General features: G+C 45.7%; 1 long non-coding RNA gene across 1 annotated transcript; it reads left to right on the forward strand.

Annotated features, from left to right (window-relative positions):
• Positions 1 to 12,694: 12,694 nt before the first annotated feature.
• On the forward strand, positions 12,695 to 25,463 carry LOC116653201 (uncharacterized). Its single transcript, XR_004306694.2, has 4 exons — positions 12,695 to 13,333; positions 17,284 to 17,389; positions 19,125 to 19,292; positions 25,223 to 25,463. It is a non-coding gene; the product is annotated as an uncharacterized LOC116653201 (long non-coding RNA).
• The last annotated feature ends 391 nt before the right edge of the window (positions 25,464 to 25,854 follow it).

Below are 25,854 nucleotides of genomic sequence, written 5' to 3' on the forward strand. Positions count from 1 at the left end.
CAGCAGGGATGGCACTGGGTGACCACACAGAAGGGCCCCGCAGCAGGGATGTGGGGCACAGGGTCTGAGGGTTGGGGGAAGGCACTGCATTGGGGGGCCCAGGGATGCGCTGCATGGGGACGAGGAGAAAATATTTTATCTCCCGCGGGTCAGGCAGCTCTCGGCTGCTGCTTCAGGTTTGAGGATTTGCAGACAGACAAACTCCACAACCCTGCAAAGGTCACTCTAAATATCAGGCAGATAAACAGCACCTTCACTGAGAGCATGGCTCCGATTTATGGAGCTCGACTCACTCTTTCCTTCACATGATAAAGCAAAGCGTGTGCTTCTTTGGGAGCGGCAGCTGAGACATTTAAAGTCACATCACTTCCTGGGGTGGTTGTAAGAAATATGCCTTCCCGTGGTTGCAGCTTACTTCCTCTTTAAGGGCTTTTTCTCTCAAATCATTTTGCTTTGGGGAATTGCTGCTTCTTTATCCCAGCCTTGCAGAAGAACATGGCACCTGCCTGGCTGCTGCTTTCCTTAAGGAATCTCACCTCCACCCAACACTGTGTGCTGTGACTGCATCCAATGGTCACTGCCAGCAAAATCAGCTTGCTATAAGGAGGAATAGGCCATATATTGCAGAGTCTTCATTTCTTCTGGCTTTGCTTAGGTATGGCAGAGAACAGCAAATTTTATACTGAAGACACTGAAGTTCATCAGTTATTAGGGCCTTTCTTTTGTCGTGCCTCCAATTTACATCGGTAATACTGCTCCTTTGTGCCATAAAATCCTCACCATCAGAACTCACCTGCTCCAGATTCAGTACCACCCATACTTCCTATGGCCCGTGAAGTAACTTTGAAGTGAGTATGAATCATGCTACCATGCTGTCCCTATCTGGGATGCTAGGACTTCATCAGACTAAGCCAATCTGCTCTTAAGCCACCTCACAACGCAACTATGTAGTCCATGTGTGAAAAACAATCAGACTACAGTTGATGTAATTTAGAGAAAAAAAATATTAAAGCTCCTTCTGAGGCCCTACAAGCTAACTTGTCACAAACATACATGGCCATAGGCTGTGGTTACAGCCACTGGTGCCCGCAAAGCAAACCCCAATTCAGTCCCCAGGTTCCATTGGTAACTGCAGCCTGGGAGTCGTGCAAATTATCCACCTGATATGTCATTGTAGTGCAGAACAAAAGTCTTTAAAATAATTAGTAAAGTTTCATAGCAGGACAAAATAATTTTAAAGTTATGAAAAGTGCTGATGTGAGCTTTAGTTGCTTTGAAGTCCATTCTGGAAACTGGATATTTCAGAAGGATGTTGTGGGTGCAGAGAGAAAGGAAATTTGCTTTTTAAGCAAAGATATTCTCAACTTTCAAACATAAAGCCAAGTGTAAGCACCTGAAGTTTGACATTTTAGTTGCTGTTTACCTTTAAAAATGCTGTTTTCCTTGGCTGGCAGTGCTCTGGAAGCAGTTGGGCTGGAGTGGCAGACACGAGCAGAGAGGCAAGGAGCAGGGTGCCCAAGGTGCCCAATACCAACCAAGTGCAGAGCTCCTGGGTGCCAGCAGGGCATGGCCCCCATTGCACTGCTGCAGCCCATTCCCTCCTACTTATGAGACAGGAGAGTGACACTCTATTAAAATTGGTTATTCTAGATGGCTCACCTCAAAAGGCGCCGGGGATTTGATATAATTATGGAAGTATTCCCCTGCTTCCCATAGTTGGGGCAGTAGAGATGCGATGCCATATTGTGCTACTGACAGAGCACAGCATATCTTTAACTTGTAATTGAAATATCATCCCAAAATGATATATTTTTTTTTCCCCTCATAATTTTTGATCCAGTCTTCCATGACCTAAGCAGACAGCCTGACAATTAGGGCTGAGTGAGCAACCAATGAGCAAGGAAGTAAATGAATCTGTCAATACATAGACATGTTTGCATCCTAACATGAACCTGGGTATCTTGGTAGAAATGACTGCCTTCTTTCTCATGGGCTGTGACAACAATTAATGCTTAACATCCTTTGGATAGTTAGATTTTAAGCTTTTTAACGTGTTTACTGAGACCTGTGGGCTGTTTGCAAAGCAGCAGCTCTAAATTCACACTGTCCATGAGCTAGAACCAGCCAGCACAGCTGGAGCAAGGTTTTATGGCACCAATCCATGTTTTCATGGCACACCACATATTCTTTTCTCTTCTTGGGTTTTATTTGGGAAATATTGGGATTGCACAAGGGAAAGGACAATGCGTGTGGTGCTTCTGCATCTCTACTGCACTACTGGCTTGGCATTTGCTGGTTGTCCTGGGGTCGAGGTCATGTTCCTGCCTCACACCATCAGCAGGGGACAGCCACCTCGCCACCCCCTTGTGCTTGAGCACTGCCAACCTGAGCACCGCTGGGTGTTTCCATGGTGACTGTAGCTGGGCTGGTCGCCATGGTTACAGTGGTCCTCTGGCCATGAAATGGGCAGCTGGGGGGTCCCTGGCCATCCTGGGACAGGCAGACTGGGGACAGCAGAGCATGGGCCAGCAGGCTGGGAATACTGAGCTGTGGACAAGAGCTGGAGGATAGTTGTCATTGCTGCCAGCCTCAGGGCATAGGACATTGCCTTGTCTGTGGGCTGTTATGGAATGTGACTCCCTCAAGTATCACAGGGCTGTGAGTCTCTGGGGCAAATCACAGGTTGGTGCTGTGTCCCAGCTGTCAGTGAAGGAACAGCAATTTGTTTTTTCAAGAGATTTAATCCTGGTAAGGGAAAATGGTGACATAAGAACAACAGTATCAGCGTTAAGTGTCGCCAAGGGCTCCGGGAAGTGTTAGGCTGGAGGTTCTCCCTTTGCACAAACGACTGGTGATCCAAGCTCCATCCCTTATGACTGTTCATCTTGGGGTCTCCTGGGGTGCAGACCTACCTGCACATGGTTAATATGTGCTAGAACTGACCATGCCAAGTCAAAACCAAAAAAGATGGAGACAGGTCCTTGGAGAGGCTGATTTCAGACCAAGCACGTGTCTGTCAAGAAGAAAATCTGTCCTCTTTCAACCACTTACATTTAAAGACCCTCACAAGTAGCAAATTCTTCCTTTCTACCTAAATTAGTTACTTATGAAAATGACCTCATGCTGCTTTCTGAATGTATGACTTACTTTGAATGCTGATGTCTCTGTTCCACTCCCAGCAGTGTTTCTCCTGCTTTGCCTGGCTGCCCTGTCCTGTACAGTGCTCAGCTGGCTCTTCCTGTAGCACAAGGGAGAGAATCACCTAGGGAAAAATAAGCTGAAAACGTGCAGAAACTGGCAATCAGTCTGACAGGCAAAGAAACTCCACAGCAAACTATCACTGAGGTTTCTTTTTCCTCCATTTTGCTGGATTTCAGATCAGTCCTTAGGTTGGTCCCACTGGGTTACAGGAGCATCCATGGATCCCGATGGCACTGAGTGACTTTTGGGATTGGCCCTTTTAGGACTGGCAACTTGTGGGATTGGGAGAAGTCAAAAGAACAATGAAAATGGTGAAGGGTCTGGAGCACAAGTCTTGTGGAGAGAGGCTGAGGGACCTGGAGTTGTTTGGTCTAGAGAAGAAGAGGCTCAAGGAAGACCTTATTGCTCTTACAGTGACCTGAAAGGAGACTGTAATGAGGTAAGGGGTCAGCCTTTTCTCTTAGGTAGCAGAGACAGGATGAGAGGTAATGACTGTAAGTAGTACCAGGGGATGTTCAGGTTGGGGATTAGGAAACACTTCTCCGAAAGAGTAATCAGGAACTAGCTGCCCATGGAAGTGGTGGAATCAGCATCCCTGAAGGTGTTTGGGAAATGCATAGATGTGGCACTTAGGGACATGGTTTAGTGACATGTTGGGGATAGAATAATGATTGGACTCAGTTATCTCAGAGCTCTTTTCCAACCTTAATGCTTCTATGACTATATAACTCTATGCTTCTAACAAATGGAGCCAGGACTCCCTGACCTGAGAGCACAGAGGCAGGCGCTCCCCTGCTGTAGGGCTCTCCTGGACCTGCCAATGGGAGCCAAAGGGAAGACAGGGCTCTTATCTGCCACATTCCTGTGCTGGCGGTGAGGGAGGCGCAGGCGCCCCGAGACATTGGGCTGCAGGAAGGTCAGCGCCAGGGCAGCGCTGCTGGGTGCTCCATGCCCGCCCCACAGCCCTACGGCCGCCGCTGGGCTCCCTTCGTGCAGTGCTGAGAGGCCTGGAGATTGTTAAGCGGCGAGTTTTGTTTACTCCCTCTTTTATACGAGCATATTTCACAGGGCTGGGAGCAGGGGAGCGCTGGTCCGCTGGCATCCCCTCTGCATCCATTTTAGGGCTGTGCCTCTCACCAGCGCTCCCAGCAGGGAAGGGGCTGGGGATGCTGAATACAGCTGGAATACAGCTCGCCCCCGTCGGGGGTTTGTCTTCCCCTTATGAAAACAGAGAGGCCTCTGAATGTCAGCCCAGCCCGCCTGTCAGTTCTCAGCTGCACCATGGGATAAAGCCGCTGATCCCTTTTATCCCCTTCTGGGAGCAGTATTAATAGTATATTCATTTTTGTTCCATTTATAATTCATTACTGCACAGTTATTTGGATTTACTCGCGTTAAAAGGCGTAACGAGACAAAAACTTAGCTGGTTGTGAGCCAGGAGGAGGGGACTGTGTGTCCCCTGCGTTCCCCATCGGCAAAGCAGGAGGGGCCTCACCCCATCCCCACGGCTTGGAGCTCAGAGAGGTGCTGGGGTGCTGCCTGCAAGGACAACGACATTACTTTGTGGGGGCAGCACCCTGAGCCCGTTGAATTGAATGGACATCTGCCCCTGCTGGGTGTGTGAGATCCTTCCTCACAATGGGGATGTTTGTTCTCAGCAGAGAAAGGCTTGCATTTTAAATGAAAAAAAAAAAACACTTCTGATTGCTTCGACCTCTCCCCCGTGCCTTCACCTCTTTGCAGTGTCGTCGGCACTGGTTCTACCCTGGTCACTGCAGCTCCAGGGCCACTGGAGCTGCTCTGCCAGTGGCACGTGGGCTACAAGGGGCCCAGATGTTCACAGGGGAAAAAGAAACAGCAAGAAAACCCCAGACCAAAGTAAGATGTGATTCTCAGACTCCTTTTACACTACTGTGCTTCCAGGGCAGCTCCTGCCTTTGAGCAGCCAACCCATTGCCCCATCACTGTCTGCCCCATGCTTTGCTAGCATCACAGGAGAAGCTGGGCAGTGCTAGGCTCTGCATTCTGAGGTGTTTTGTCTTGTTTTGTTTTTCACTTAAAGAAATCAATATTTTTATTATTATTTTTATGGTTCTCTTCCCCTAAAGACTCCCCCTAGCAGGTCCCAGATCCCATCTCTGCTCTGAGTCTCTCAGGGAAGAAACTTGCTCCTTGCACTCTCAGAGTGCTGATGCCCTGCGCCGACCCCCAGGTGTGCCTTAGCTGCCCTAAATTAGCTGCTGATGGAGGTCTGGCATGGTCCATCTGCATGGTCACACCCCAAATGTGCTTTTGGGAGGTTTCAAAATGTGCACGGGACACTGTGTGTTGATGTAGGTCGTACAGGGCTGTGCAGCAGGAGCAGAGCCGGGGTGAGATGCTGAGTGTGCAATGTGACTCCCTCCCTGACCGTAGCAGTGACCCTGGGGTTGGTGGCAGGTTGCTGAGGTGGGTACTCAGCTCTGTCCCCACATTTCTTGGCCTGTCCTACTAAGATCAGTCCCATTTCACAGACGAAGAAGCTGCCTTTCCCATTCATTACACAGGAGAACCACATGGCACGCGTAGATACAGTTTCTCTTATTCTTTTGCTTTTTAAATCCTCCTAAACCATAGCTTGGCAAACGAGAAGAAGAAAAAACCCTCTTAGTGCCGTGCTCGCTCTGCTCTTCTGCGCAGGCACAAGCGGGAACGGAGCTGCCACTTTTCCCTCAGCCAAGCGCAAGAGCAGCGCCTGCATCTGCCTTTCCGCTTGGCTTTGTGCCTGCCGTCACCGCTAATGGCACACGGAGCGGGGCTGGGGGGGGAGGGGGGCACGACGGGCACACGGGGGCTGCGTGGGCCCTCCCGTCCAAAGCCCGGCCCCGGCGCTGCTGCAGCTGGGGCTGGGGTCGGACACGTCTGCGGGTGGGGAACGGAGACCCGGGAGCGAAGGGAGAAGGGGGTCAGGGAAGCTGCGGCAGCCCCGCTCCAGGGGCACGGTTTGCAGCCCCATTGACGTGCATTGTCTGGCATTGTTGCTGCAGACACGCTCCATTCAAGACCGCTTTCTCGCCTCCTTTCAGCAAGTGCTCGCTGGTCCTGCTCTGTTTGTCGGCAAGAATGCACTGTCGGGAGGAGGAATGTTTCCCAGACGGGGGTTAGGAGGTCAGTCTGGACCGCTGGACACGTGCATGTGAAAGCAGCACCGGGCTTTGAGCGGCGGCGGCCGCCTGCTCGGCGTTGTGCTGCGGCCGGCGGGTCATGGGCTGTGCAACCCACTATGGAAAACACCCAGACGCTGATGAGTAGTTTGCTAAAATTATCTTGGGAAGGTTCTGCCAGACACACGTATGGGTTGTGTATTTATTTATACACGTGTGCACACGCGCATCTATAAAGTGACATGAGCGGTGATGCCTCGTGCGAAATGCCAGCTGAATAAATTTGTCACTGAAACTTCAATTCCGGCCTGCTGCATTCCAAGGTCTGCTGTTAGAAATGGAAATGCATCTTTAGGAGGTTCACCCGAATCTGAGGTAGATGGGCTATTGAAATGCAAGAGAAAACGGACCCCTTACAGATTAGTCAAACAATGAATGCAGCCCTGCACGTAAACATTGCCTAAATGTATTGGCAGGGTAAATGTGCCTTGATTTACTGCTGCAGGAATCAGTAGCATTTCCTCAGGCTGAGTATACAAATATAAATTACCCGGAGGAAAAGTGCATTTCCAATCTGGAATTGTGGTCAGGCAATTCCAATCAGCCAATTACCAAATTATTCAACATTTTCAATATTGTTGTTAGTCTCTGATAGCACCGACAGAACAATCTGCCAGGAAATAAACCCTTGGTAAATGCTGAAGTACTTTTAGAAGCAGTTTTAATGTATAGATGTCCTGAAAAACTGGAGCCTGAGCCATGGAGATCAAAGAGCGCCTGGATTTAGGATCTCTGAGATGCTTTTTCTTGTTTGTTGTTACCTCTCTGTGTTTTCCAACTGCGTTCTGTCATATGTGCATTATGGATGTACACAGTAATAGACGTATTTACCTTTGCAGCCATTTAAATGCAGCAGCAAGGCACGAACTCCTGAAGGAGAGAAAGATAAAAGAAAAAAGGAAGGAAGGAAGCAGAGGGAGGCAGATTTCCTTCCACTGTCTTCTCAGAAAGTGCTCTGTCTGGTACCCTGCAATAGAAATAGCTGAGGTATAAAGACACCAAGAAAGGAAGAACTTGAGGTAGATAGAAAGTTTGGATCGTTGGAGACAAAACTATTGAAACCTTTGCCAAAATCATTTTTTAAAGCCCTCCCCAAATGGTACCAAATCCAATATACTTACATGCTTGTGCCATGATGCGGAGTGCAGAGGGAACTTTATATTCATCCATCCAAAAATGACTAACTCAGATGCAGAAAGTGTCTTTGGCAGGTTTATTTCCATTCTCTGAAACTCTGTGCATGCATACAGACTCACAGCAGACCCGCAGTGAGTTTTACAGCATCTGCCCCATCCCATACCAGCTGACCAAAGTAAACTGTCATCCAAAAAGTCTATCCAACAAATGCGTCCATGGCTGGGGATGCAACAGCAAACACCTGTGTGGAGTGGTGCACACACAGACTGTGCCAGTTATGTATGAGCATGTCACCATTGTACTTTTTTGTTTGCATATAACAATTACCCCATGGACGGTAGCTTCAGAGTTGTCTAGACAACATACTTTCGATGGTATCGCTGACCTCAGACACACTGGACTAGCTCTAAATTAGCAATGAGCAGGGCTGGAGGGATGTATTATGGTAGTTATAAACCATAAGAAGGTATTTAAATAGATAGATAAGACACATGCAAATCTTTTCATTGCCATGACAACCATCTTGATATAGGTTTTCCATATGTAACAAGAAGGGCAGAGCAAAAGGCACTGGAAAAGTAGCAAGAACGTGTAATGATAATGAACCCTGACAGTGTATTAGTCTAGATTTTGGTCACTTATTAACTCTTAATAGAATACAAACTCCTATAGTAATACAGTGTTCAGTGGGTCAGGGAGCAATTACTTATAAAACTTTGCTATAAGGATCTCTGGTATATGGTTACACCTAATGTACCAATTCTTTGCAAATTGATCTGACTGATTAAAAAACACTTCGCTATTAGATGTAAATTGCTTAGCTGCTTAAAAGTGCTTTGCAGGGATGGATTGCACAAAGCATGAAAATATGTCATTTATGGACAGCTTATATTTCCCTCCTGGTTTGATTGGCTGGGTGAGGAATCCTGCAAATCAGAATTCTGCAGTCAATCATCAGGGAATAGCTGGGACCACCACTTTCAAAAGGGAAACATTCTCCAGCCCCCTGACACGTGTGCAAGCCCTCAGCACGCTATTTGTCTGAGCAGACCAGCGCTGGTATTGATCCGTTTCTACCCATCCATCTTGCAGCATGGTTCTTCATTCTTTCTAAATGCAAACCCAGTGGTCTGAAGGCCAGCTCATGGCTCCGATAGTGTCTCCTGTACCAGCGAGTTCACTTCGGAGATGCTGGGCTGTGGGGAGACGAGGTGGGGAGGGCTTGGGCTTGCTGCCTCACTTCAAACTGTTTGCTCTGCAGATCAGTAGTGCTGATTCAGGCTGGGGTCTTGGAAGTGAGTTGTGGTTAACCTTGCAGGTTCTTCTGATCCTTGATGGCAGTGCTGGATGGATCAGGAGCTCTTGTTTCTGCCCCTTGACATACGTACAACAGATGGTTTTGCTTTGTGTCGGTCCGTTTCCTCCCGGCTTGGAAGGAAGTGAGGTGCCACCTCCCCAGCTCAGCTCCAAGTCTGCTGCAGCCATCGTGCCCTTTCCCTCTACCCTTCTTCTTCCTGTAACACTCCACTTAAAAGCCTTGTCCTCTAAAAATGCTGTCCTTTTAAGGTGATAGTTTTGGCTAGCAACATCAGGCTTTGACTGCATGGCTCCCACAATGCCCATGCCAGGTTTCATCCTCCAAGATTTTTTTTGGCAATGGCATGTCCAGCACTTGGGGATGTCAAGGTAATTGCTTTGCTATTGCTTTGTGTTCCCTCTTTCTGCCTAACTTGTGAGACAGGCAGGAAGCAATTTGGGCCGGCACTGTCCCATCCTCCTGCCACATACAGCACTGAGCATGGCCACTTCAGCTGAAACCCTGCAGGTGATACCATGGTGCAGAGAATAATTAGGAGTCTCTTCTTGTTTCCTGGATGAGATACACTCCTTTCCTTTAGCATGTCAATCAGTCACAGTCCTGGGGGAATAATCCAAGTGGGATAATTGTGAAGGGGAATGGCCCCAGGTATGATAGCAGTGCATTTTCTTCTGACCAGAACTGAAGAGGGCCATCATTTGACTTATAAGGGCATTTTGGTCAACTGATTATTTCTGCGACAGACCTCCTGAAGTACACACACACAAAATATCTTATTTGTGTGCAGGAGCAGCCAGGAGCCAGAGACCAGAAGGTTTCCTTCTTGAAAGATCAATCTGTTTAGGACCTACTATTTGCCTTATAATCCTGGAGAATTTGGCCATCGGCTCAACTGGTGGTGAGTTAAATCTGCTGACTGCAATGAAAGCAGAAGCAGGACAGAGAGGAATCTGTTTCAGAACAGACATGGGAAGATATGTTTTATTGTTATGTTATCATTGTGATGGAATGACAGCATTGGTGGACAAAGGGAAGGTGACCAATGTCATTTACCTGGACTTGAGCAGGGCCTTTGACATGGCTCCCCACCACATCCTTATATCCAGTTTGGAGAGATGTGGATTTGATCAGGATCAGGATTTCGTTGAAAGGCCACAGACAGAGGGTGGTGATTAATGGTTTTGGGTCCAGCTGGAGGCTAGTAATGAGCGGTGTCCCCCAGGTGTCTGTTTTGGGACTGGTGCTCTTTAACATCTTCATCAATGACATGGATGGTGGAATTGAGTGCACCCTCAGCAGGTTTGCTGATGACACCAAGCTGAGTGGTGTGGCTGACACAGTGGAAGGAAGGGATTCCACTCAGAGAAACCTCTGAAGACTTGAAAGGTGGACCCTGGTGAATCTAATGAGGTTCAGCACAGCAAAATGCAGGGTGTTGCACTTGGACCAGAGGAATCCCAGGCACAGATACAGACTGGGAGGAGCAATCCTTGAGAGCAGCTCTGCAGAGAAGAACCTGGGCATCTTGGTGGATGAAAAACTGACTGTGAGCCAGCAGTGTGCTCTTGTAGCTAGGAAAGCAAATGGTACATGGGGTTCCATCAGCAGAGGGGTGGCCAGCAGGGATAGGGAGGTGATTGCCCCTCTCTACTCTGCTCTTGTGAGGCCCCATCTGAAGTACTGTGTGCAGGTCTGGAGCCCTCAGTACAAGAAAGACAGAGCTGTTGGAGTGGGTCCAGAGGAGTGTCACAGAGATATTTAGAGGGCTGGAGCACCTCCCCTATGAAGACAGGCTGAGGGAGCTGGGCTTGTTCAGCCTGGAGAAATGAAGGCTATGAGATGATCTCATTGCAGCCTTTCAGTACCTGAAGGGAACCTATAAACAGGAGGGGAGTCAACTCTTTGAAAGGGTAGATAATAGCAGTACAAGGGTAAATGGTTTTACATTGAGGGAGAGAAGATTTAGGTTGTTAATGCTCAGTCCCTGGTGGTGTTCAAAGCCAGGCTGGATGGGGCCCTGGGCAGCCTGGTCTTAGATTAAATGGGGAGGTTGGTGGCCCTGCCTGCGGCGGGAGGGTTGGAGATTTGTGATCCTTGAGGTCCTTTCCAACCTGGGATCATTCTGTGATTAGTTACTGCTTAGGCTGCTGTTCTGATGAGCACTGCTCATTGTTGGCAGTTGGTTGTGCTGTCCATGTGTGATTGTGGCCCTGTGCCGTGCCTCCAGCGCATATCCCATGGTTGGTGTTGTTTGGGAAAGTCAAAGGTTCTGGAGAAGACTGGTGCCAAAAAGTATCCCAAATACTAACATGAAAGCAGTGCAAGTGCAAATGCATTTTTCCTGCAGTTGAGTGCTGTCTAAAAGTCATATGTAACATATGTGCCACTAACAACAACCACGCTGCTTAAAAGTGGGATCCATAATTTAGGAAAGGCGCTTCGGTGCTGCAGAAAAGGAAGAATCTATGGCAGAGTCCACCCATGTATTTTTCTTTAAGATCACCTATAAACTTTATTGCAGACTAACCAACAAACTGAAAATTGTTGGTATTAACACTCTGGGGCATCCTGTGCATTGAAGTCTCAATTTCTTATCCTGAATACGTGTTCTGGCTGACAAGTTTTGGGGTGTTATTTTCCCTTCTAGATATTCAGATGTTCTTTCGACATCTGGGGATTTAACCAACAGCTTTTGCATGTATTTAGTGCAAAGTAAACTTTTCCTGTGCCTCCTGATGGTGAGGAGCAGTCTCATTTATGAGCACTGTCACCTGTCCTATTCATTTGTGCAAAGTTTTTGATATATCCTCAAAGAACACATCACACAGTGGATTTGGAGGAGTTAAAGAGAACCTGTGGGGTGACTTTAATCTTTATGTCTTTATATACTTGAGGGCATTTTACTGCACCTTTGCACTGCTTTCACTACACAGTCATTTTCTGCTGTAGAAATGTAGCCATTTGGATCAATAGTTACAGGACAATATATTGTGCTTCTGATGAGAGCCTCACAGGACAGTTAAGAAGCACCACAGTAATTTTGCAGAATGCTTGGCCACGCTCTGAAACACACAGTTTTAAAAGTAAAGTTGGCAAAAGGTATGCCATGCAAAATTTAGTGAAGCTCCAATGAAACTGTACTTACTCTATTTACTCTTATTAAAACTAAATTAGGAAGAATGGGACAGAAAGGAATGTTTTGTGTTGGAAACATGGCTGTTTTGAGTGCAGTGGCTTTCAGCTGCTATGGAATGGCACTGTCTCATTTGGAGGGATTTTTGAAAGGAGAGATGTTCAACTGATGGAAGGAGTGTGTGTTTTCCAGGCTCGACTTAAAGAAGAAGAAAAAGGATGTTAGGAAGTACAGGTTCAGTAGAGGGAATGAAAAAATAAAAGGGGATCCAAAAACGTGCATCCCTTAAAGTGTTAAAATATGTATCCTGTACGTTGTGGGTTTTACAGTAAATTCTTTATCTATAAACAAACCGGGTTATCACAGCTGTTTATTGTACTGCTATCCCTGATCCTAACCTTTATGTCTTTATTGCTTACATACCATTCCTGTGTTTATACATCTGTACCAGCCTGTGCCCTTGAACTTGGCCCTGAGAGCCCTGACCCAGCACACACTGCTGCGGGCCACGTCAGCAGCTGGGAGGTGGGAGTGGGGCCAGCAGCGGGTGGCTGGCACAGCCCGGGCTTTGCTCACCAGAACTGCAGGCTTCAGCTGGGAGAGAGGGAGATGAGCTGGGGGGAAGATGAGCCCCCCCACCCAGCCACTGCCCAGCTCCATGAGAAGCCCCATGTGTGCTGGGCAGAGCTGGCAGCAGGGCACAAGGAGCCCTTCTCACCATGCATAGGGAACCCCAGCCATGGTGGCTTTGGTCAGCTCCAGATCTTTGCTGCAAACAAACCTCCTGCTAAAAGCATCTCCAGCTCTGAACCAAAACTGTTGCATCATTTGCTACTAAAAATAATGTCAATGAATGCAAGAATTCATCAATTCTCCTAAGGAAGAGAAAAGATGATCCCATTAACCTCCATTACAGCCATCGCCATTAAGAGATACCATTAACCTGCAGTTCCACACTGTCTTGTTGGAGGTATTACAGTCGTTACTGTAATTTTGGAGGTGCTCTGGCCATCCCTGTGTGTGGCAACTCCTGGCAAATGCTGACACTTTACAGGGAGTGCTGCAGCCAAGTACACTGTTGGGTTGGGAGGCCCAACCTATGCAGTCTTCCCTCTGCATTCTGGCTGCGCATGCAGAAGCCTATCTGAAACCATACTGTGGCAAATGCAGTGATGGCTGTGCACATCCCTAGGCCTTGGATTAGAGCTTCAGAACAGGATCAAGACCCCCCCATATGAAATTATCTCATTGCCTTACAGCAGTAGATCAACACAGAGAACAATGCAAGTACTTGGAGCTTTAATGGCAGCACGTTGCTTGGTGGATGCTTCATTTCCTAAGGTAACATATTTTCAGTGACTGTTCTTCATTGATACTCATCCACTGGAGGGAGTGTGCTGATGAATACCCATATTTGGTGTGTAAGTTTAACTGAGTACCGCTAGTTGGGGGATTGGAATGTTATTGGTAAATACAGATTATATATATATTTACACACACATGGGCAGTAACCTACTTTCTTAATATATTCTATTTACTTTACACACATAGACTTCTGTTGTGATCATTCTGCTGAGTTGGGTAATTAAATTTTCATACTTCCAGGAGCATGATTTTTCCTCAGCTCTTTATTTCGTAATTTCTCTGTGTTTACTGGTTAGAGATTTTGTTTGTATTTGCTCTTGTGTTTTTGTGGTTTTGTTTTGGTTTGGGTGTCAGTTTGTTTTTCCTGCACAGAAGCCAGTGTGGTTTTGAAGGAAGGGAGCTGTAGTGGTTCTGAGTGCAGCATGATCTGACTTATTTCATGTTCTTCATGTGATCGTAAGCAAATGATTCAGTCTTCATGCCTCAGTTTCCCAGATGTAAGATGGTAGTAATATATGAATTACTCTCACAAGTAGTATGAAGTATATTCAGTGTTTGCCCACTGCCCTCAGGGTTGAAAAGGATGGTTTCATAGAAAGCTTTCATTGGCAATGGGCTTTTAGGAATCTACAAATACCACTTAGCCTTAATTCTGGTTCCCAGGGAAGAAATCTTCCTTCCCTTCCATACCAGCTTGGAAGACAGTTGAAAAGCTCTTGGTAAGATCATCACAGCAAAAGCACATAGGGAGGTTCAGGTGTGAAAGCAGAGTGGGTGACTCAGAGCCCAAGGCTGTAGAGTCTTGTCCTCACTGGGACACTTTAAAAAGGGCAGTAAATACCTTTCTAAATGTGTTTCATACATTGAAGCCTCAGCGGAATAAGGGTTAACCGAATCCTAAGAATGTGGTTGATAGGTTACCACAGCCCTGATGGAGCCACTAAGGAGTACCAGGCAAAAAAGCTTGTATGTAAAAATGAGCACTTCTCATGCCCTTCCATGAGATACTTCTGTATCTTTTTTTTCCTACCCTTGCAGGTGGTCTCTTTTTTTAAATTCACCTCTCAGAAGTATTCTTAAATCCCAAATGAAAATCTTCATGCTAAAGTCTAAAATAAAACAGAGCTATTTTTTTTTTTTTTCATACGTAGGAACCAAACCAAACCAAATTAAGATGTATATTTATGAAACGAGGAGTCGGATTTATAGAACATCCCATGGTATCTTTTAGTTTCAGATGAAATGATTCTGCCTTGGTTTAAGAAGCAGAGGATGCTGAAATGTAGTCACATGCAAGGTCCCCTCACTCGGTTCTTATTAGGCTGCTTGCAGATGTGTCAGGTTTTTCTGCCATTTAGACAGGTACTCAGTAAGCACAGGAAGAAGCATGGAGTGGTTTCTCAGTGAATGGGGTTGTTGCCTTTGTGGCTGCCTGAGTCCATGTTCTGTATGAACAAATGAAAAGCAAGAGTCTTTCATGCTAAATTTGTATGGCCCTCTCAGCAAATTGCCCCATTTATTCAAATATTTTCCAGTGGTGAGATGTTTTGGGATGTGACGGTTGTTAAAATGCGTTAAATAAAACACTACAAGTCAAATTCAAGTATAAAATGACATTCTTTCAGTGTAGAGTTTGATGTTCTTAATTTAATCCCTGCGTTACAAAACCTTCACACATAATTTGGCACAGTTGGGACAATTTGCCATTGTCTGTTGCTCTGCGCTGACGATACCCTGAGCAGACCCTGATGGAGGCTCACTGACCCTTCTTCCCTCAGGATGGTGGTCTCCAAGGTCGCTTTTCAGGTCATTCTGCAGCAGGGTGAGGAAGCTTTGACTGTTCCTTTGCTTGTGTGGGTAAACAGAGGACTTCAGTTTCCAGCACTCCCTGTCCCTAACCTTCAGAAGCTCAGGAGTCACCGAGGGGGTTGGGGAAGAGATGCCAAAAGAAAGTGCAGAGCAAAGAATGTAAAGAATTTTGCTTATCTATGACAAGTTTCTAAGTGTGTTTGATTATGGTAATAAGAATGCCTCATTAACAAAGGATTTTAAAGGCATGTACGCCATTGATAATCAGCCCTGGCCAAAGTACAGCATACGCTTTTAACTTCTGGCTTTTTGGTTCTTTTTTCTTCCAATGGGATACGTTTGAAATATTGCAGCACTGTGGTGCAAATGTGGAATTTCAGTTGGTGCATGAGGATGGGGCCGTGGCAGCTAAGAAAGGGGCTGTATCTCCCAGAGATAAAGTCCCTGTTGCCCAGCGAGAGATGAGTGTAGAACAGGCACAATTCCCCATCCTTATGGCTCTCCCTAATTGCAAATCTGCTCATTGTTTTAACTTATCTCTGCCAGTACTGTGCTGAATTATTCCTTTGGAGTCCCTGAATGGGACCAAGGGAAGAGAGAAGGAAAGGAAGGATGCGAACGAGAGCAAATGAGAAACAGAAGAAAGCAAGATAGCCAGAGAAAAGGAAAGGAGGGGTCGAGAGTGCTAAGTATAATTGCCCTTTAGCTTCCTGTGAAATTCTAAAAGCTTTTGAACACTCTTGCTGAGCCATCAGTGAGAACTCATCTATGCTGCCTAGGAGGTGTCTGGCGTGGTGCTGGAGGGTAAAGGGAACCTCATCAGAAGTTTCCCCTTGGTTAGACATGGGCCCAGCAAGTTGTCCCTGCCAGGAGAATCTGTGCTGGCCCCACATCAGCTCTCTGCCAGCCCTCACATCGGCTCTGCTGGCTGGCTCCCATGTCAGCTCTGCTGCTGGCCTCCAGTTCACTGCCTGAGGTGGGAGAAGACCATCTCTGCAGTCAGCCCCTTCTTTGGCCAGCTGGGTGCTGCAACATACAGCTGTTGTCCCCAGATCAATGCATGGGAACTTACTCCAGCTTCAGCTGAGATCTGGAGCTTGCCTCTTTATTTCCTTATGAGTTTATCACCCAGAATAGAACAGCACCCCTGCCATGCTTGGGACTTCTCATTAAAATATTTCACTGTCGAACATGTCAGACTAAAGAAAAGCTGCTTTTGTCTCTGTGTGGGTTCACAGAGCAAAGACAGTCCCTCTTGTCCTGCAGCTGACCTGTGCCAAAGGAAATGCAGCCACCTCTTGAAGAACCCTGTCTGATGAGGGAAGTCATGGTACCAGTCCCTGTGGCACAGTCCAGCCCCAAGGACATCTGAGGAGCAAAGGGGGCATCTCCTGATGTGAAGCCGTAAGCTGCTACAGCTTCACTATGGGCTGCTGCTAAGGCTGGAGAAGGTTTACCCAGCCATTGAGAGTGGTTTATCCAACCACTGAGAGGTTTACCAGATTACTGCACCTGGGGCAATGCTGCTCTAAGTGAGATCTCAGCAATGGCAGAGGACAATAAAATGAAAACTGCCTATGCACAGAGCTCTTTAGGAGTCCTCTAGGTGCTATGTATTTGGGTGCTGCCTGCTATATATAGGTGCTGGCTGTTTAACCTGCAGTGCAGAAGATTTGATTCAGTATTTCTTCTTCTAGGGCCTTTGGATTGGAAAACATTTCAATATCCACACGGTTCTAATAAACTAAAGTTGTAATGAGGCCTTTTCTATTTGTATTGCTCTTTTGTTGTCTCCTATGCGCATTTACCATTGATTTTTGCCAAACTCCCCTATACTGTAACTATACAGATATAAACTGTTGTTATTGAGGGGAGCTGAGGTGGAGAGAGAGGATAGCCATAAAAATTACTGGTTGCAAACAAACACTGCAGCTCTATTTGGGCATTTATCAGCAACACCTGGAGAAGATTGCATGCAACTTTCTTAGCCAGTGAATCAGCCTGCCACTGGTTGTTGGGTTTGTTTTTGTTCTTTTATGGTAGGAAAATCATATCCTGAATAATTGATATCTTTATTTTTCAGCTTGCTGCCATTTAATTCTTTTTCTTTTCTCCAGTACGGCCTGCTGTGAAAGACAGAGAGCGTGCATGAGCAGACCTGGCATAATCTGCGAGGATAGTGTCTGTGAGGAAATCAAGTGGAAGTCTCTGGAGCTTTCCTGAGTAAGTTGAGATGCCCCTTCAGTCCAAGGCAGTGCAGGGGCACTCATTAATGTGAGTAGGAGCTGAAGGAGGCATGACACAGGGCTGGAGCTTTGTGAGCTCCAGAAACTCTAAAGCAAACGGCTGCGGTTGGCTTGAGACTGTGCAACAGCCAGCTACAACTGAATGCTTTATTGCCGTCTGGAAGTGTTTATTTTCTGAACATAAATTCAAGGGACAGATTCAAGGCATGTCTAGAAATAAAGCATATCATCATGTGAGCTGAGCTGACAAGGACAATTTACTGTACCCTGCATTCGTTCTGGGCCAATCGGAAGAGAAGAGGCTATTAACATCCTGAAATTCCCGCTGTTCGGCTCACCCTGTCCCTTCTCTGAACTCCGGAATGGCATGTATTAACCCCTTGAGGGCCTCCTGTGCACGGCGTACATCAGAGAAGGGACACTTGTTTAGGCCTGGTAGACATATGCAGTATGTCCTGCTCTTATTGACAGCAGCAGAGAGCTGCTTTAAGAGCCGTGACACAGCCTGCACTGTCTGGAGGCCCAGCACAGGGTTAATGTCTTTCCTAGAGGCGGCATCAGTGCCACAGAGGAGCACTGACTTACTCTGCTTAAATACGGGAGTTCACTGGTCAGCTTGACCTTGAATTCTCTTGCAGAGGCAGGAGCAGGCTGACACGCTGTTTTTGCTTCCAGTGGCTGCAAAGTTCAGGGAATACAACTCAACGGCAGCTCATGTGCCACGTGTATCACCAGAAAGAGAAAGTTAATTTCCTACTTTTTAAATTGTTCCAGCGAGAAAAGTAACAAAACCAGGAGAGAATCTGAAAATAAAACACAAAGGGCACCACGGCAGATATTGCAGAGAAAAGGTGCCATTCATAGTCAGGAACGTGTTATAATAAAATCCACAAGCAAAAGTCCACAGAGGACTGTTTGCATAGCAGCATTACAATATCTACATGTGTAAATAGAGGGAACAGCCTTTAAATCCACGTTGCAGCATTGACTGTTGGATCTTTTACCTGCAGCTGCACTGCCTGAAGTGTTCCTTCTGACTTCGTGGATGTCCTTGGATAGGACATCACGATCAGCCCTGTTTGAACGTTGCAGCTGAGGGAGAAATGATATTCAGAGTTTGAATATGAGTTTTCTGTATCTTGCGCTGCAAAAAGACGGCGTAGTTAAGTTAACTGGTCTCCAGCTCCTCCTTATCATCCTTTCCTAATTCTGCACAGAAGCTCTTTCCTGCCTCTTTCTCCCAGGGAAAAGGGCACCTCTGCACCTCCAGGCCCTGCATGAGAAATTATATGCTGGAGACCTATGGGAGTGCACAGGGAAAGGGAAACCCAAGAAGAGAGCTCTGTATCAACTTCTCTAGGCTTTCTTTTATGTCCAGGTTGGCTCACATGTGGCCTGGTGAGGCTAAAGGTGCAGCACACCAAGGCATCCTGCAGACCCTTAGGGAGAGGCAGGAGCACAAGCAGTACCAGACATGGGAGCCTTGGTTGCAGTCAGCCCCTCAGACAGCCTCACTGTTTGTTTATTACCGTGCCTAAGGAGTAAATCTACACATATTAAAAAGGACACCCAACCTACTCCCCACTCTGTCCTGTTTTTAATGTGGGCCTTTGGCATTCCTCTGTCTTTTGGCACAGTCATGCAGCAGAATTTTTCTACTGTATTGGTCTAATATTTACAGCTGTAACCAAAACGTGTTCTTTTCTATCTAGATCTACTCCTAGATCACCTGGGGTGTTCTCCTCCTGGTTAGGAGCCTCTCTCATCCACTCCCTGGCTATTACATGGAGCTCATGGATTGCAACCTTCAATACGATCCCAGAATAATATAAGATCCACAAAGAATCATTTATCTGAAATGACGCGTCTGATGCTCTTATGTAAGTTTTCCTAAGAGATTTCTGAGTGTCCTAGTGGCTGACGGTAAAGACACCAAGGACTCAGAGTCATGGGTTTCTCTTTATTACAAGCCCTGAAACATTCAGCCTAAAGACAAAGCTGAGTGAATTAATGTTTTCTGACAACTAAGATCCTGCATTGTCCCAGCAAAGTCCTTTCAAAGACCCCTTTAAGAATGGAGCGGTTTTGGGGCTGAAAAGATCCTAGTTCTGAAACTGGTCTTTATCTTCTATTGCTATCAAAATGTTTTGTGCTTTAAATATGCACTTGCTATTTCTTAGTTTTAGACTACCCTAATACCAAATTAGCCTTCTGAGTAGAGGTCAGGAGTGCAGGAGTGCAGGTCTTACTGGTTCAATTAAAGGGAGGAACACAAAATCACACAGGCTAATGCCAAAGTCTTTGTCAACAGCTTCCTGAATATCTAGAGACTGATCAGATGTGAGCTGTCTATACAGCCACATAATGCTGTTATTAGAGACACATTAGTGTGAGGTTGTTTTTATTTTAGTATGCATGGCTAATAGATACATTAATTTCAGAGCTTTCACTGCAAAAGTCTTGGACTGGTGCTTCTGGTTAATTATTAATCTGAGTCTTCCTCTTCTTTTTTTCAGTGTATTTACTACTTAGCCTTGAATCTCTCTGTTTTTTTGTTTGTTTGTTTTTAGTTTGTTTTCCCCAGAATGCTTCCATATAGCAAAGCTCAGTTAGCTACGTATTTGCTGCTTTGTTACTTGCCAGTGTCCTTAATAACGATGAAATGATAACTACAATTTACCAACAAATGTTTCGGATTTCGCGAGCTGCAGATACCTGGAGAATGCACTTTGTGTTAACAGTTGATGCACTGTTGGTATATGGACAAAAACAGGGCCGATGCATTTGTGTAAAGGCACCCTTTCAATACATTTGTGTAAAGATCCCCTTTTAAAAGTGATTTTCCTTTCTTTCTTTCTTTGGTTTTTTTTTGGTTTGTGTCCTTGTGCCTGAACATTTGACCCCGGGAGAGCAGGATGGAAAGATTGTTTAAACAGCAGAGAATTGTTTATTTCAATTTTCTCCCTTTTTTTTTTAATTCCCCCCCACCTCCACCCTCCCCCTCCCAGTTCTCCTTGCAGGTAAATCACTCACAGCATGAGAGAATCTCTGAAAGTTCAGGGGTTTGGGGCAGGAAAATCCTCCCCTCTCCCTGAAGTTTGGATTCAGAGCTAAATTTATCTGGATGCTGTAATTTCCCTGCTTTTCCTTCTCTACTTCCTTTACTGCATTCCTCTTTCTTCCCCCCCTCCCCCCCCCCCTGTTCCCAGCCACCCAGATCTTATCCTTTCCTTGACCTGCAGCTCCCCCCCCCAGCCTTCCTCTGCTCTGAAATGTCTGGAGGCCACGGCGGAAGGTGATATTTTCTCCCACAGAAGTTTCATGTTTTATTCCAATGCTGTTCCATAGGAAGAAAAACTTTATGATCCTTTGCACTCAGAAGTTGTGTCCATCAGTAGGAGCAGCTCCCGTGGCCTGAAAGGTGACAAGGTGGCAGCGGTGCCCAGCAGAGATGGCCACACTTGTTGGCAGCTCGTTGGGTGCAAGCTCTGTCAGAGATGGGCTATCACAATTTGTTTTAGGTCAGCAATTCTGGAATGGGTACAAAAGTACAGCCAGATTTCCAGCCTGCTCCCATTTCCTCTGACATGCTCTGCACATTTATGTCACTTACCACTGGTCTTGAACAGTGTCTCTTGATAGGGGACACACAAAGTTCAACAAGAAGTCCCCCCACGCCTCCCATTTTTAATCTATTTATTTATTTTTAATATTATAGTCTTGCACTGTGGCTATTCCAGTTTTTCACTGAAGTGGCAGGCAGCCAAAGACTGGAGTTATTATTTGCAAACTAAAAATAGAGTCAAGATTTATAGGAAGAAAACAGATATGTCTTGTTATAAAGCCATGAATAAGGATTGGCACAAGCATAACGGTTTATTCTTTGTTGATATTGCTTATTGTAAGTTACACTCTATCTTTCTAGGAGATAGACTAGATAGTTACAGTACAGAAACATTTCCTTTAGTTGAAAGTGCCAGAGAGCTGCAGTTTATTTGTTGTGAAGAGCTGATTATTCAAAGGAAGTGATAAGAGATGAGCCAGCCCCTGGGAGTTTTGTACATTGGTGGGGTGGGCAGTTTGTTATAAAACAAGTACCGGTGATCTTCCCAGGTCACTGCTGATAGAAATTGCCTTCAGCATCTCTTTGCCCAGCGTGAAGGTGCCTTGTGAGTTGCACCTCTGGCTACTATTGCTTGTTATTACAAACTATAAACATCGCCTTTGCAATGCCTCTAATGTTGGGACAGAAAAAATAAAGGTGGGGGGATGGGGACGGGGAAGCACCGAGAATGGGAAGAGAGGGAGATTTTCACAAAGAGTTAAAAAGACCTGATGAAATCCGTACAATGTACACCATATGGCCTGACATTTACCAGATTAGTTAAACATTTCTACTGGGGATAAATATTCCTGCACATCGATGTAAAGAAATTGCATGAGACAAGGGCACATACAGCATATTTATGCCATGGAGTCATCTTTTTTTTTTTTTTCCCTCCCTTTGATAGCAGCATTCAGGTTACTGAACTTGTAAGGGCCAAGTGAACTAAACCAGAATTAACCCCCACTCCTGTTACTGAGCTGCTTGTCCACACAGCTGCAGGCACAGCCCCCAGTCAGCCTCAACACAGCGGCATGTAAAACTCACCCCCAAGAGTTTAGAATGAGAGATCTTGCGATTAAAAAAAAAAAAAAAAGGAAAAAAAATAAAAAATAAAAAAAGCAAACAAACAAACAAACTCTATGGAGAGGATAAAACGTTAAAGTTTGTCAAAATCTATTTCCAGACCACGGCTGCCTGTGGAGAGATGGCTGTGATGGCTGCCAAACTGATTCGAGGCGGGTTGATGCAGCGGGGGTGACTGGTGGTGCCCCTGTCTGGTGTAGACTACTCTGCTCCTTGGTGAACAGCCCTAAAGCCATAGATTTCATTTGATCTTTGCAAAGGCTAACATCTGTCTGCTGTCATTTTAGTAAGATTGATGACAGGCTGGGGTAGGGGAGGAGGAGGGGAAGTGCAGTGGGAGAAAGGCAGGTCCCCATAGCCTTGGCGGCTGCGGCCAAGCCTGTCCAGAGTCACTGGCCCGGGCCCTCCACTCCTGCACTGCTGCAGCAGGAATGGCACCGGGTGTTTACAGCACACAGCAGGAACTCCAGACATAAGGCAGCATTTTGCACTTTGTGTATCTTAATAGATTATTCCCGTTGCAAGCAACACAGAGCAAAACGTTATGACAACCATAAGGATGTAGTTTACTGTGGTTTAATGTGCCTGGGCAGTGCAGAGTAAAGCTATCAAAAAATACATTTAATTTTTTAAAAGCTTTTCAAGTGAAACTAACTGATGTGGACATACAGCTATTTTTATACGAAACCCCATCTTTTGGCAGACTTTTTTCCAGGCTCTAATAGAAAATACTCTTTTTATTAGCAGTAGTATTGCAGTGCCAAACGAAAAATCATATGCTATCCCACTTGGAAGCCTTCTTGCAAGCTGATGTGTGAGCTGATGTAATAGGGGAATCTTCTACGAAGGACCCATGGCCCAGACAGGGCAGCCAGTTGCTGGCTGCAGTATGCTACTCTCTGTTGAAGAAAAATAGCTTTCATACTTGGGCTAGATGGAGTCCTATATCTTTTTTTTTTTCCATGAATGAATGAGTGAATGAATCACTATCAATGCTGAAATTTGATCTTACTGCAAATCCCAGACATTTGGGTTTCGCTGGGCGTGTGTCCATATACGAGAGGGATATCAGTTGCTTTGGGAAAGAAGTGCAGTGTGCTATGGAGGAAACACACAGCGATAGAGCTAACTACCATTGAGGACTGGGTGTTGTAAATGTATCTGTGAATCAGATTTGAAACCACTGAGGCAAGGGCTGGAAGGGGCTCTCAGCTTAGAGCACAGAGGAAGATGGGTGAATGAGCTGGTTCCTTTTACAACTTGGAATTCAAAATATTCTTGACCTAAAATTCCAGGCTGAGACTTGTATGGGCTTGGGAAAAATCTCAGCTCCAGCCCTGACTTGGGCCCCTCCTGTAGAAATTTATGGTACTGAGACTGATACCATGCAGATTTTAACTACTCAGTGTCTCATTGTGATGGCCATCAAAATGACATGACATTAGAGAGTGGGATTTCAGCAGTGGGCAAGGAAAATGTAGGTTAGAGAAAGAAAACTGTGTTCTTCTGATTCATATGGGCTGTGGGTCAGGAGCTAACAGAGACTCTCTCACTGACCAGAGGACTGGCTCGGGCCACATGGGCTGTGTGCTTGGGTGAGCATGGGTGGCTGGATTGATAAAGAGTGAGACAGAGAGATAAATACACATACAGAGGAAAATAAGAACACATAATATATTGGTGTAAGTTGCAGTATATTTCCTCCTAGTGATGAAAGACTGAGTTATAGATCTTTCCTTGTGATAAGAACAGATATTTCTTTCCAAATCATTTACCTATAAGACACTCAGATATTATTTAGGTCCGAGTCTATTTTCAGCAGTAGATAATGATGGAGATGGTTTCAGTGGGGGTGCAGTGACACTGAAGAGACCACAGCGATGGAAAGGTCCCTCCAGGCAGCAGCACCACCAGGTTTGCTGTCTTGAAGTTAGAAAAACCTGAAGCTTTTCCCAAACAAGAGCAGTGATCCCTTGTAGGGAGATAGCAGTGGAAGGTAGAAGGAAGGGTCTGGCAACCCAGGCTGGCTGTAGATAGGGACCTGCTCAGCTGGTGGCACAGGCTCTGTGTCTATGCGTACCCATGTGGCTCTGACAGTTCCATCTCAGGCATTTAGCAGGGGAAGGGTGCTTAAAACACACTGATAGAGGCTTAATCTGAATCTCCTGTGGGTGAGGAATTAATTCTTATTGTAAAACTTCAGAGAAAAGATGGCATATTTACTCTAGTGTCCCATGTAAACGTGATATGGCTATTTATACATTAACAGGGTTTAAATCTTCATTCATTCAGGTCCTTAATGTATGAGAAGCAATCGCCATGAGTGTTAAAAGATCTGTTTACTGCTCTGGGATATAATTAACTTTTAAAAAAGGATGCTTGTATAGAGAAAACAACTTTACCTGACAGCTTTGATGTAAGAAAAGCCTTCTCCCTTTGACTGCTCCAGAGATGCTGCAGTGTTGTGTGGGTGCGTTCAGCCCTTTCATCCCTATAGTCAGCAATATACAACATTTATGTGTCTCAGAAATGTGACATATGTACACTGCACGTATGAGGAGGTAGGTAGGCTGGTCTTCTAAAGCTTGTTTGGGAAAAGCAGGATGTTTCTGTCAGCTAGGAAAGATGAGAGTACCTGACTTTACAGCTAGAGTAGAGAAATGCTTTTCATGTCACTGGAAAGCCCACTATTATTATAATTATTATGTACTTATTTATTCAAATCCATGGAGATGTGCTCCTACCCTTGAGCCTGGATAAGGCACCTGTGCAATGCTGTCAGTGGAAACTGTGAGAATATCAGGTTTGCCTTCACCTCCACTGATGTCAGATGGAGCCTCGCTGTTGTGCATCACCGCTGTAAAACCCTGCTTCCGAATCTGAAGAGCAATCTTCACAGTGGTCAGTGGATCTTGATATCACACTTGTTCTGTTTGATGAGAATTGCAGTGATGCATTGCTTTTGAGATCCATCACCTGCTGAACAAACAAATCCTATGGTCAGGGCAGACTTGGGCCGAGTGGGGGAAAGTCAGCTGTCCCCATCTCGCTTAAATGAGCTTCAGTTCAGTACATTAGCATGCTGATAAGCAAATTTCATGTTCCATGCTGCTCTTAAAGGCACTCACACACAGCTGACCTGGCCCCTCTAATCCTGAAGGAACAGCTGATCCATCAAGCCTCCTGCATCCAACATGAGGTGAGGAGGAATGCTGCACCTGTTTCCATTCTGGTGTTTCTCAGGTATGTCGAGCTGCTTTGTTCTTGTGTTCACCTCTCATTTCCCTGGGAAGAAGAAAAAGAAGAAAAACTAGATGTGAGGGCTTAAATCACTGAAGATGAGAAACAGCAAAAGGAAATAAAGAGGTCACACATCTAAGTTAGCTTATGATTAAAAAGAAATTAGTGGGGCTATTTTTAATTTGTTTAAATCTATTACATTCTATTAAAAAGATTTTTATATTTTACTAAGTGTGAGATGAAGTGTGTCATCAGAGGAAGATTTTTCAGTTATAGTCTCCTTTCTCTTAAACAATTAGATGTCAAAGTCTGAAGTCACTGATGTGAAGCCAGCAGAAAAGACAAAAAAGTTGTGGCCTCTGAGATAATACGTGGATGTCTTCTGGTGTGCCCAGTTTGTATGCATCAGGGGAAGGAAAACATAAGCTGTGCATAGCAGCACCAAAATAATACAAACACCCTCAATTGCTTGTTTCATCCCCAGCTGGAATGTCAGACCAGAACCACTGAAC

The sequence above is a fragment of the Coturnix japonica genome, chromosome 3 (assembly GCF_054131305.1).
Source record: "Coturnix japonica strain WE chromosome 3, WE-NBRP24, whole genome shotgun sequence".
In the NCBI taxonomy this organism is placed as follows: Eukaryota; Metazoa; Chordata; class Aves; order Galliformes; family Phasianidae; genus Coturnix; species Coturnix japonica.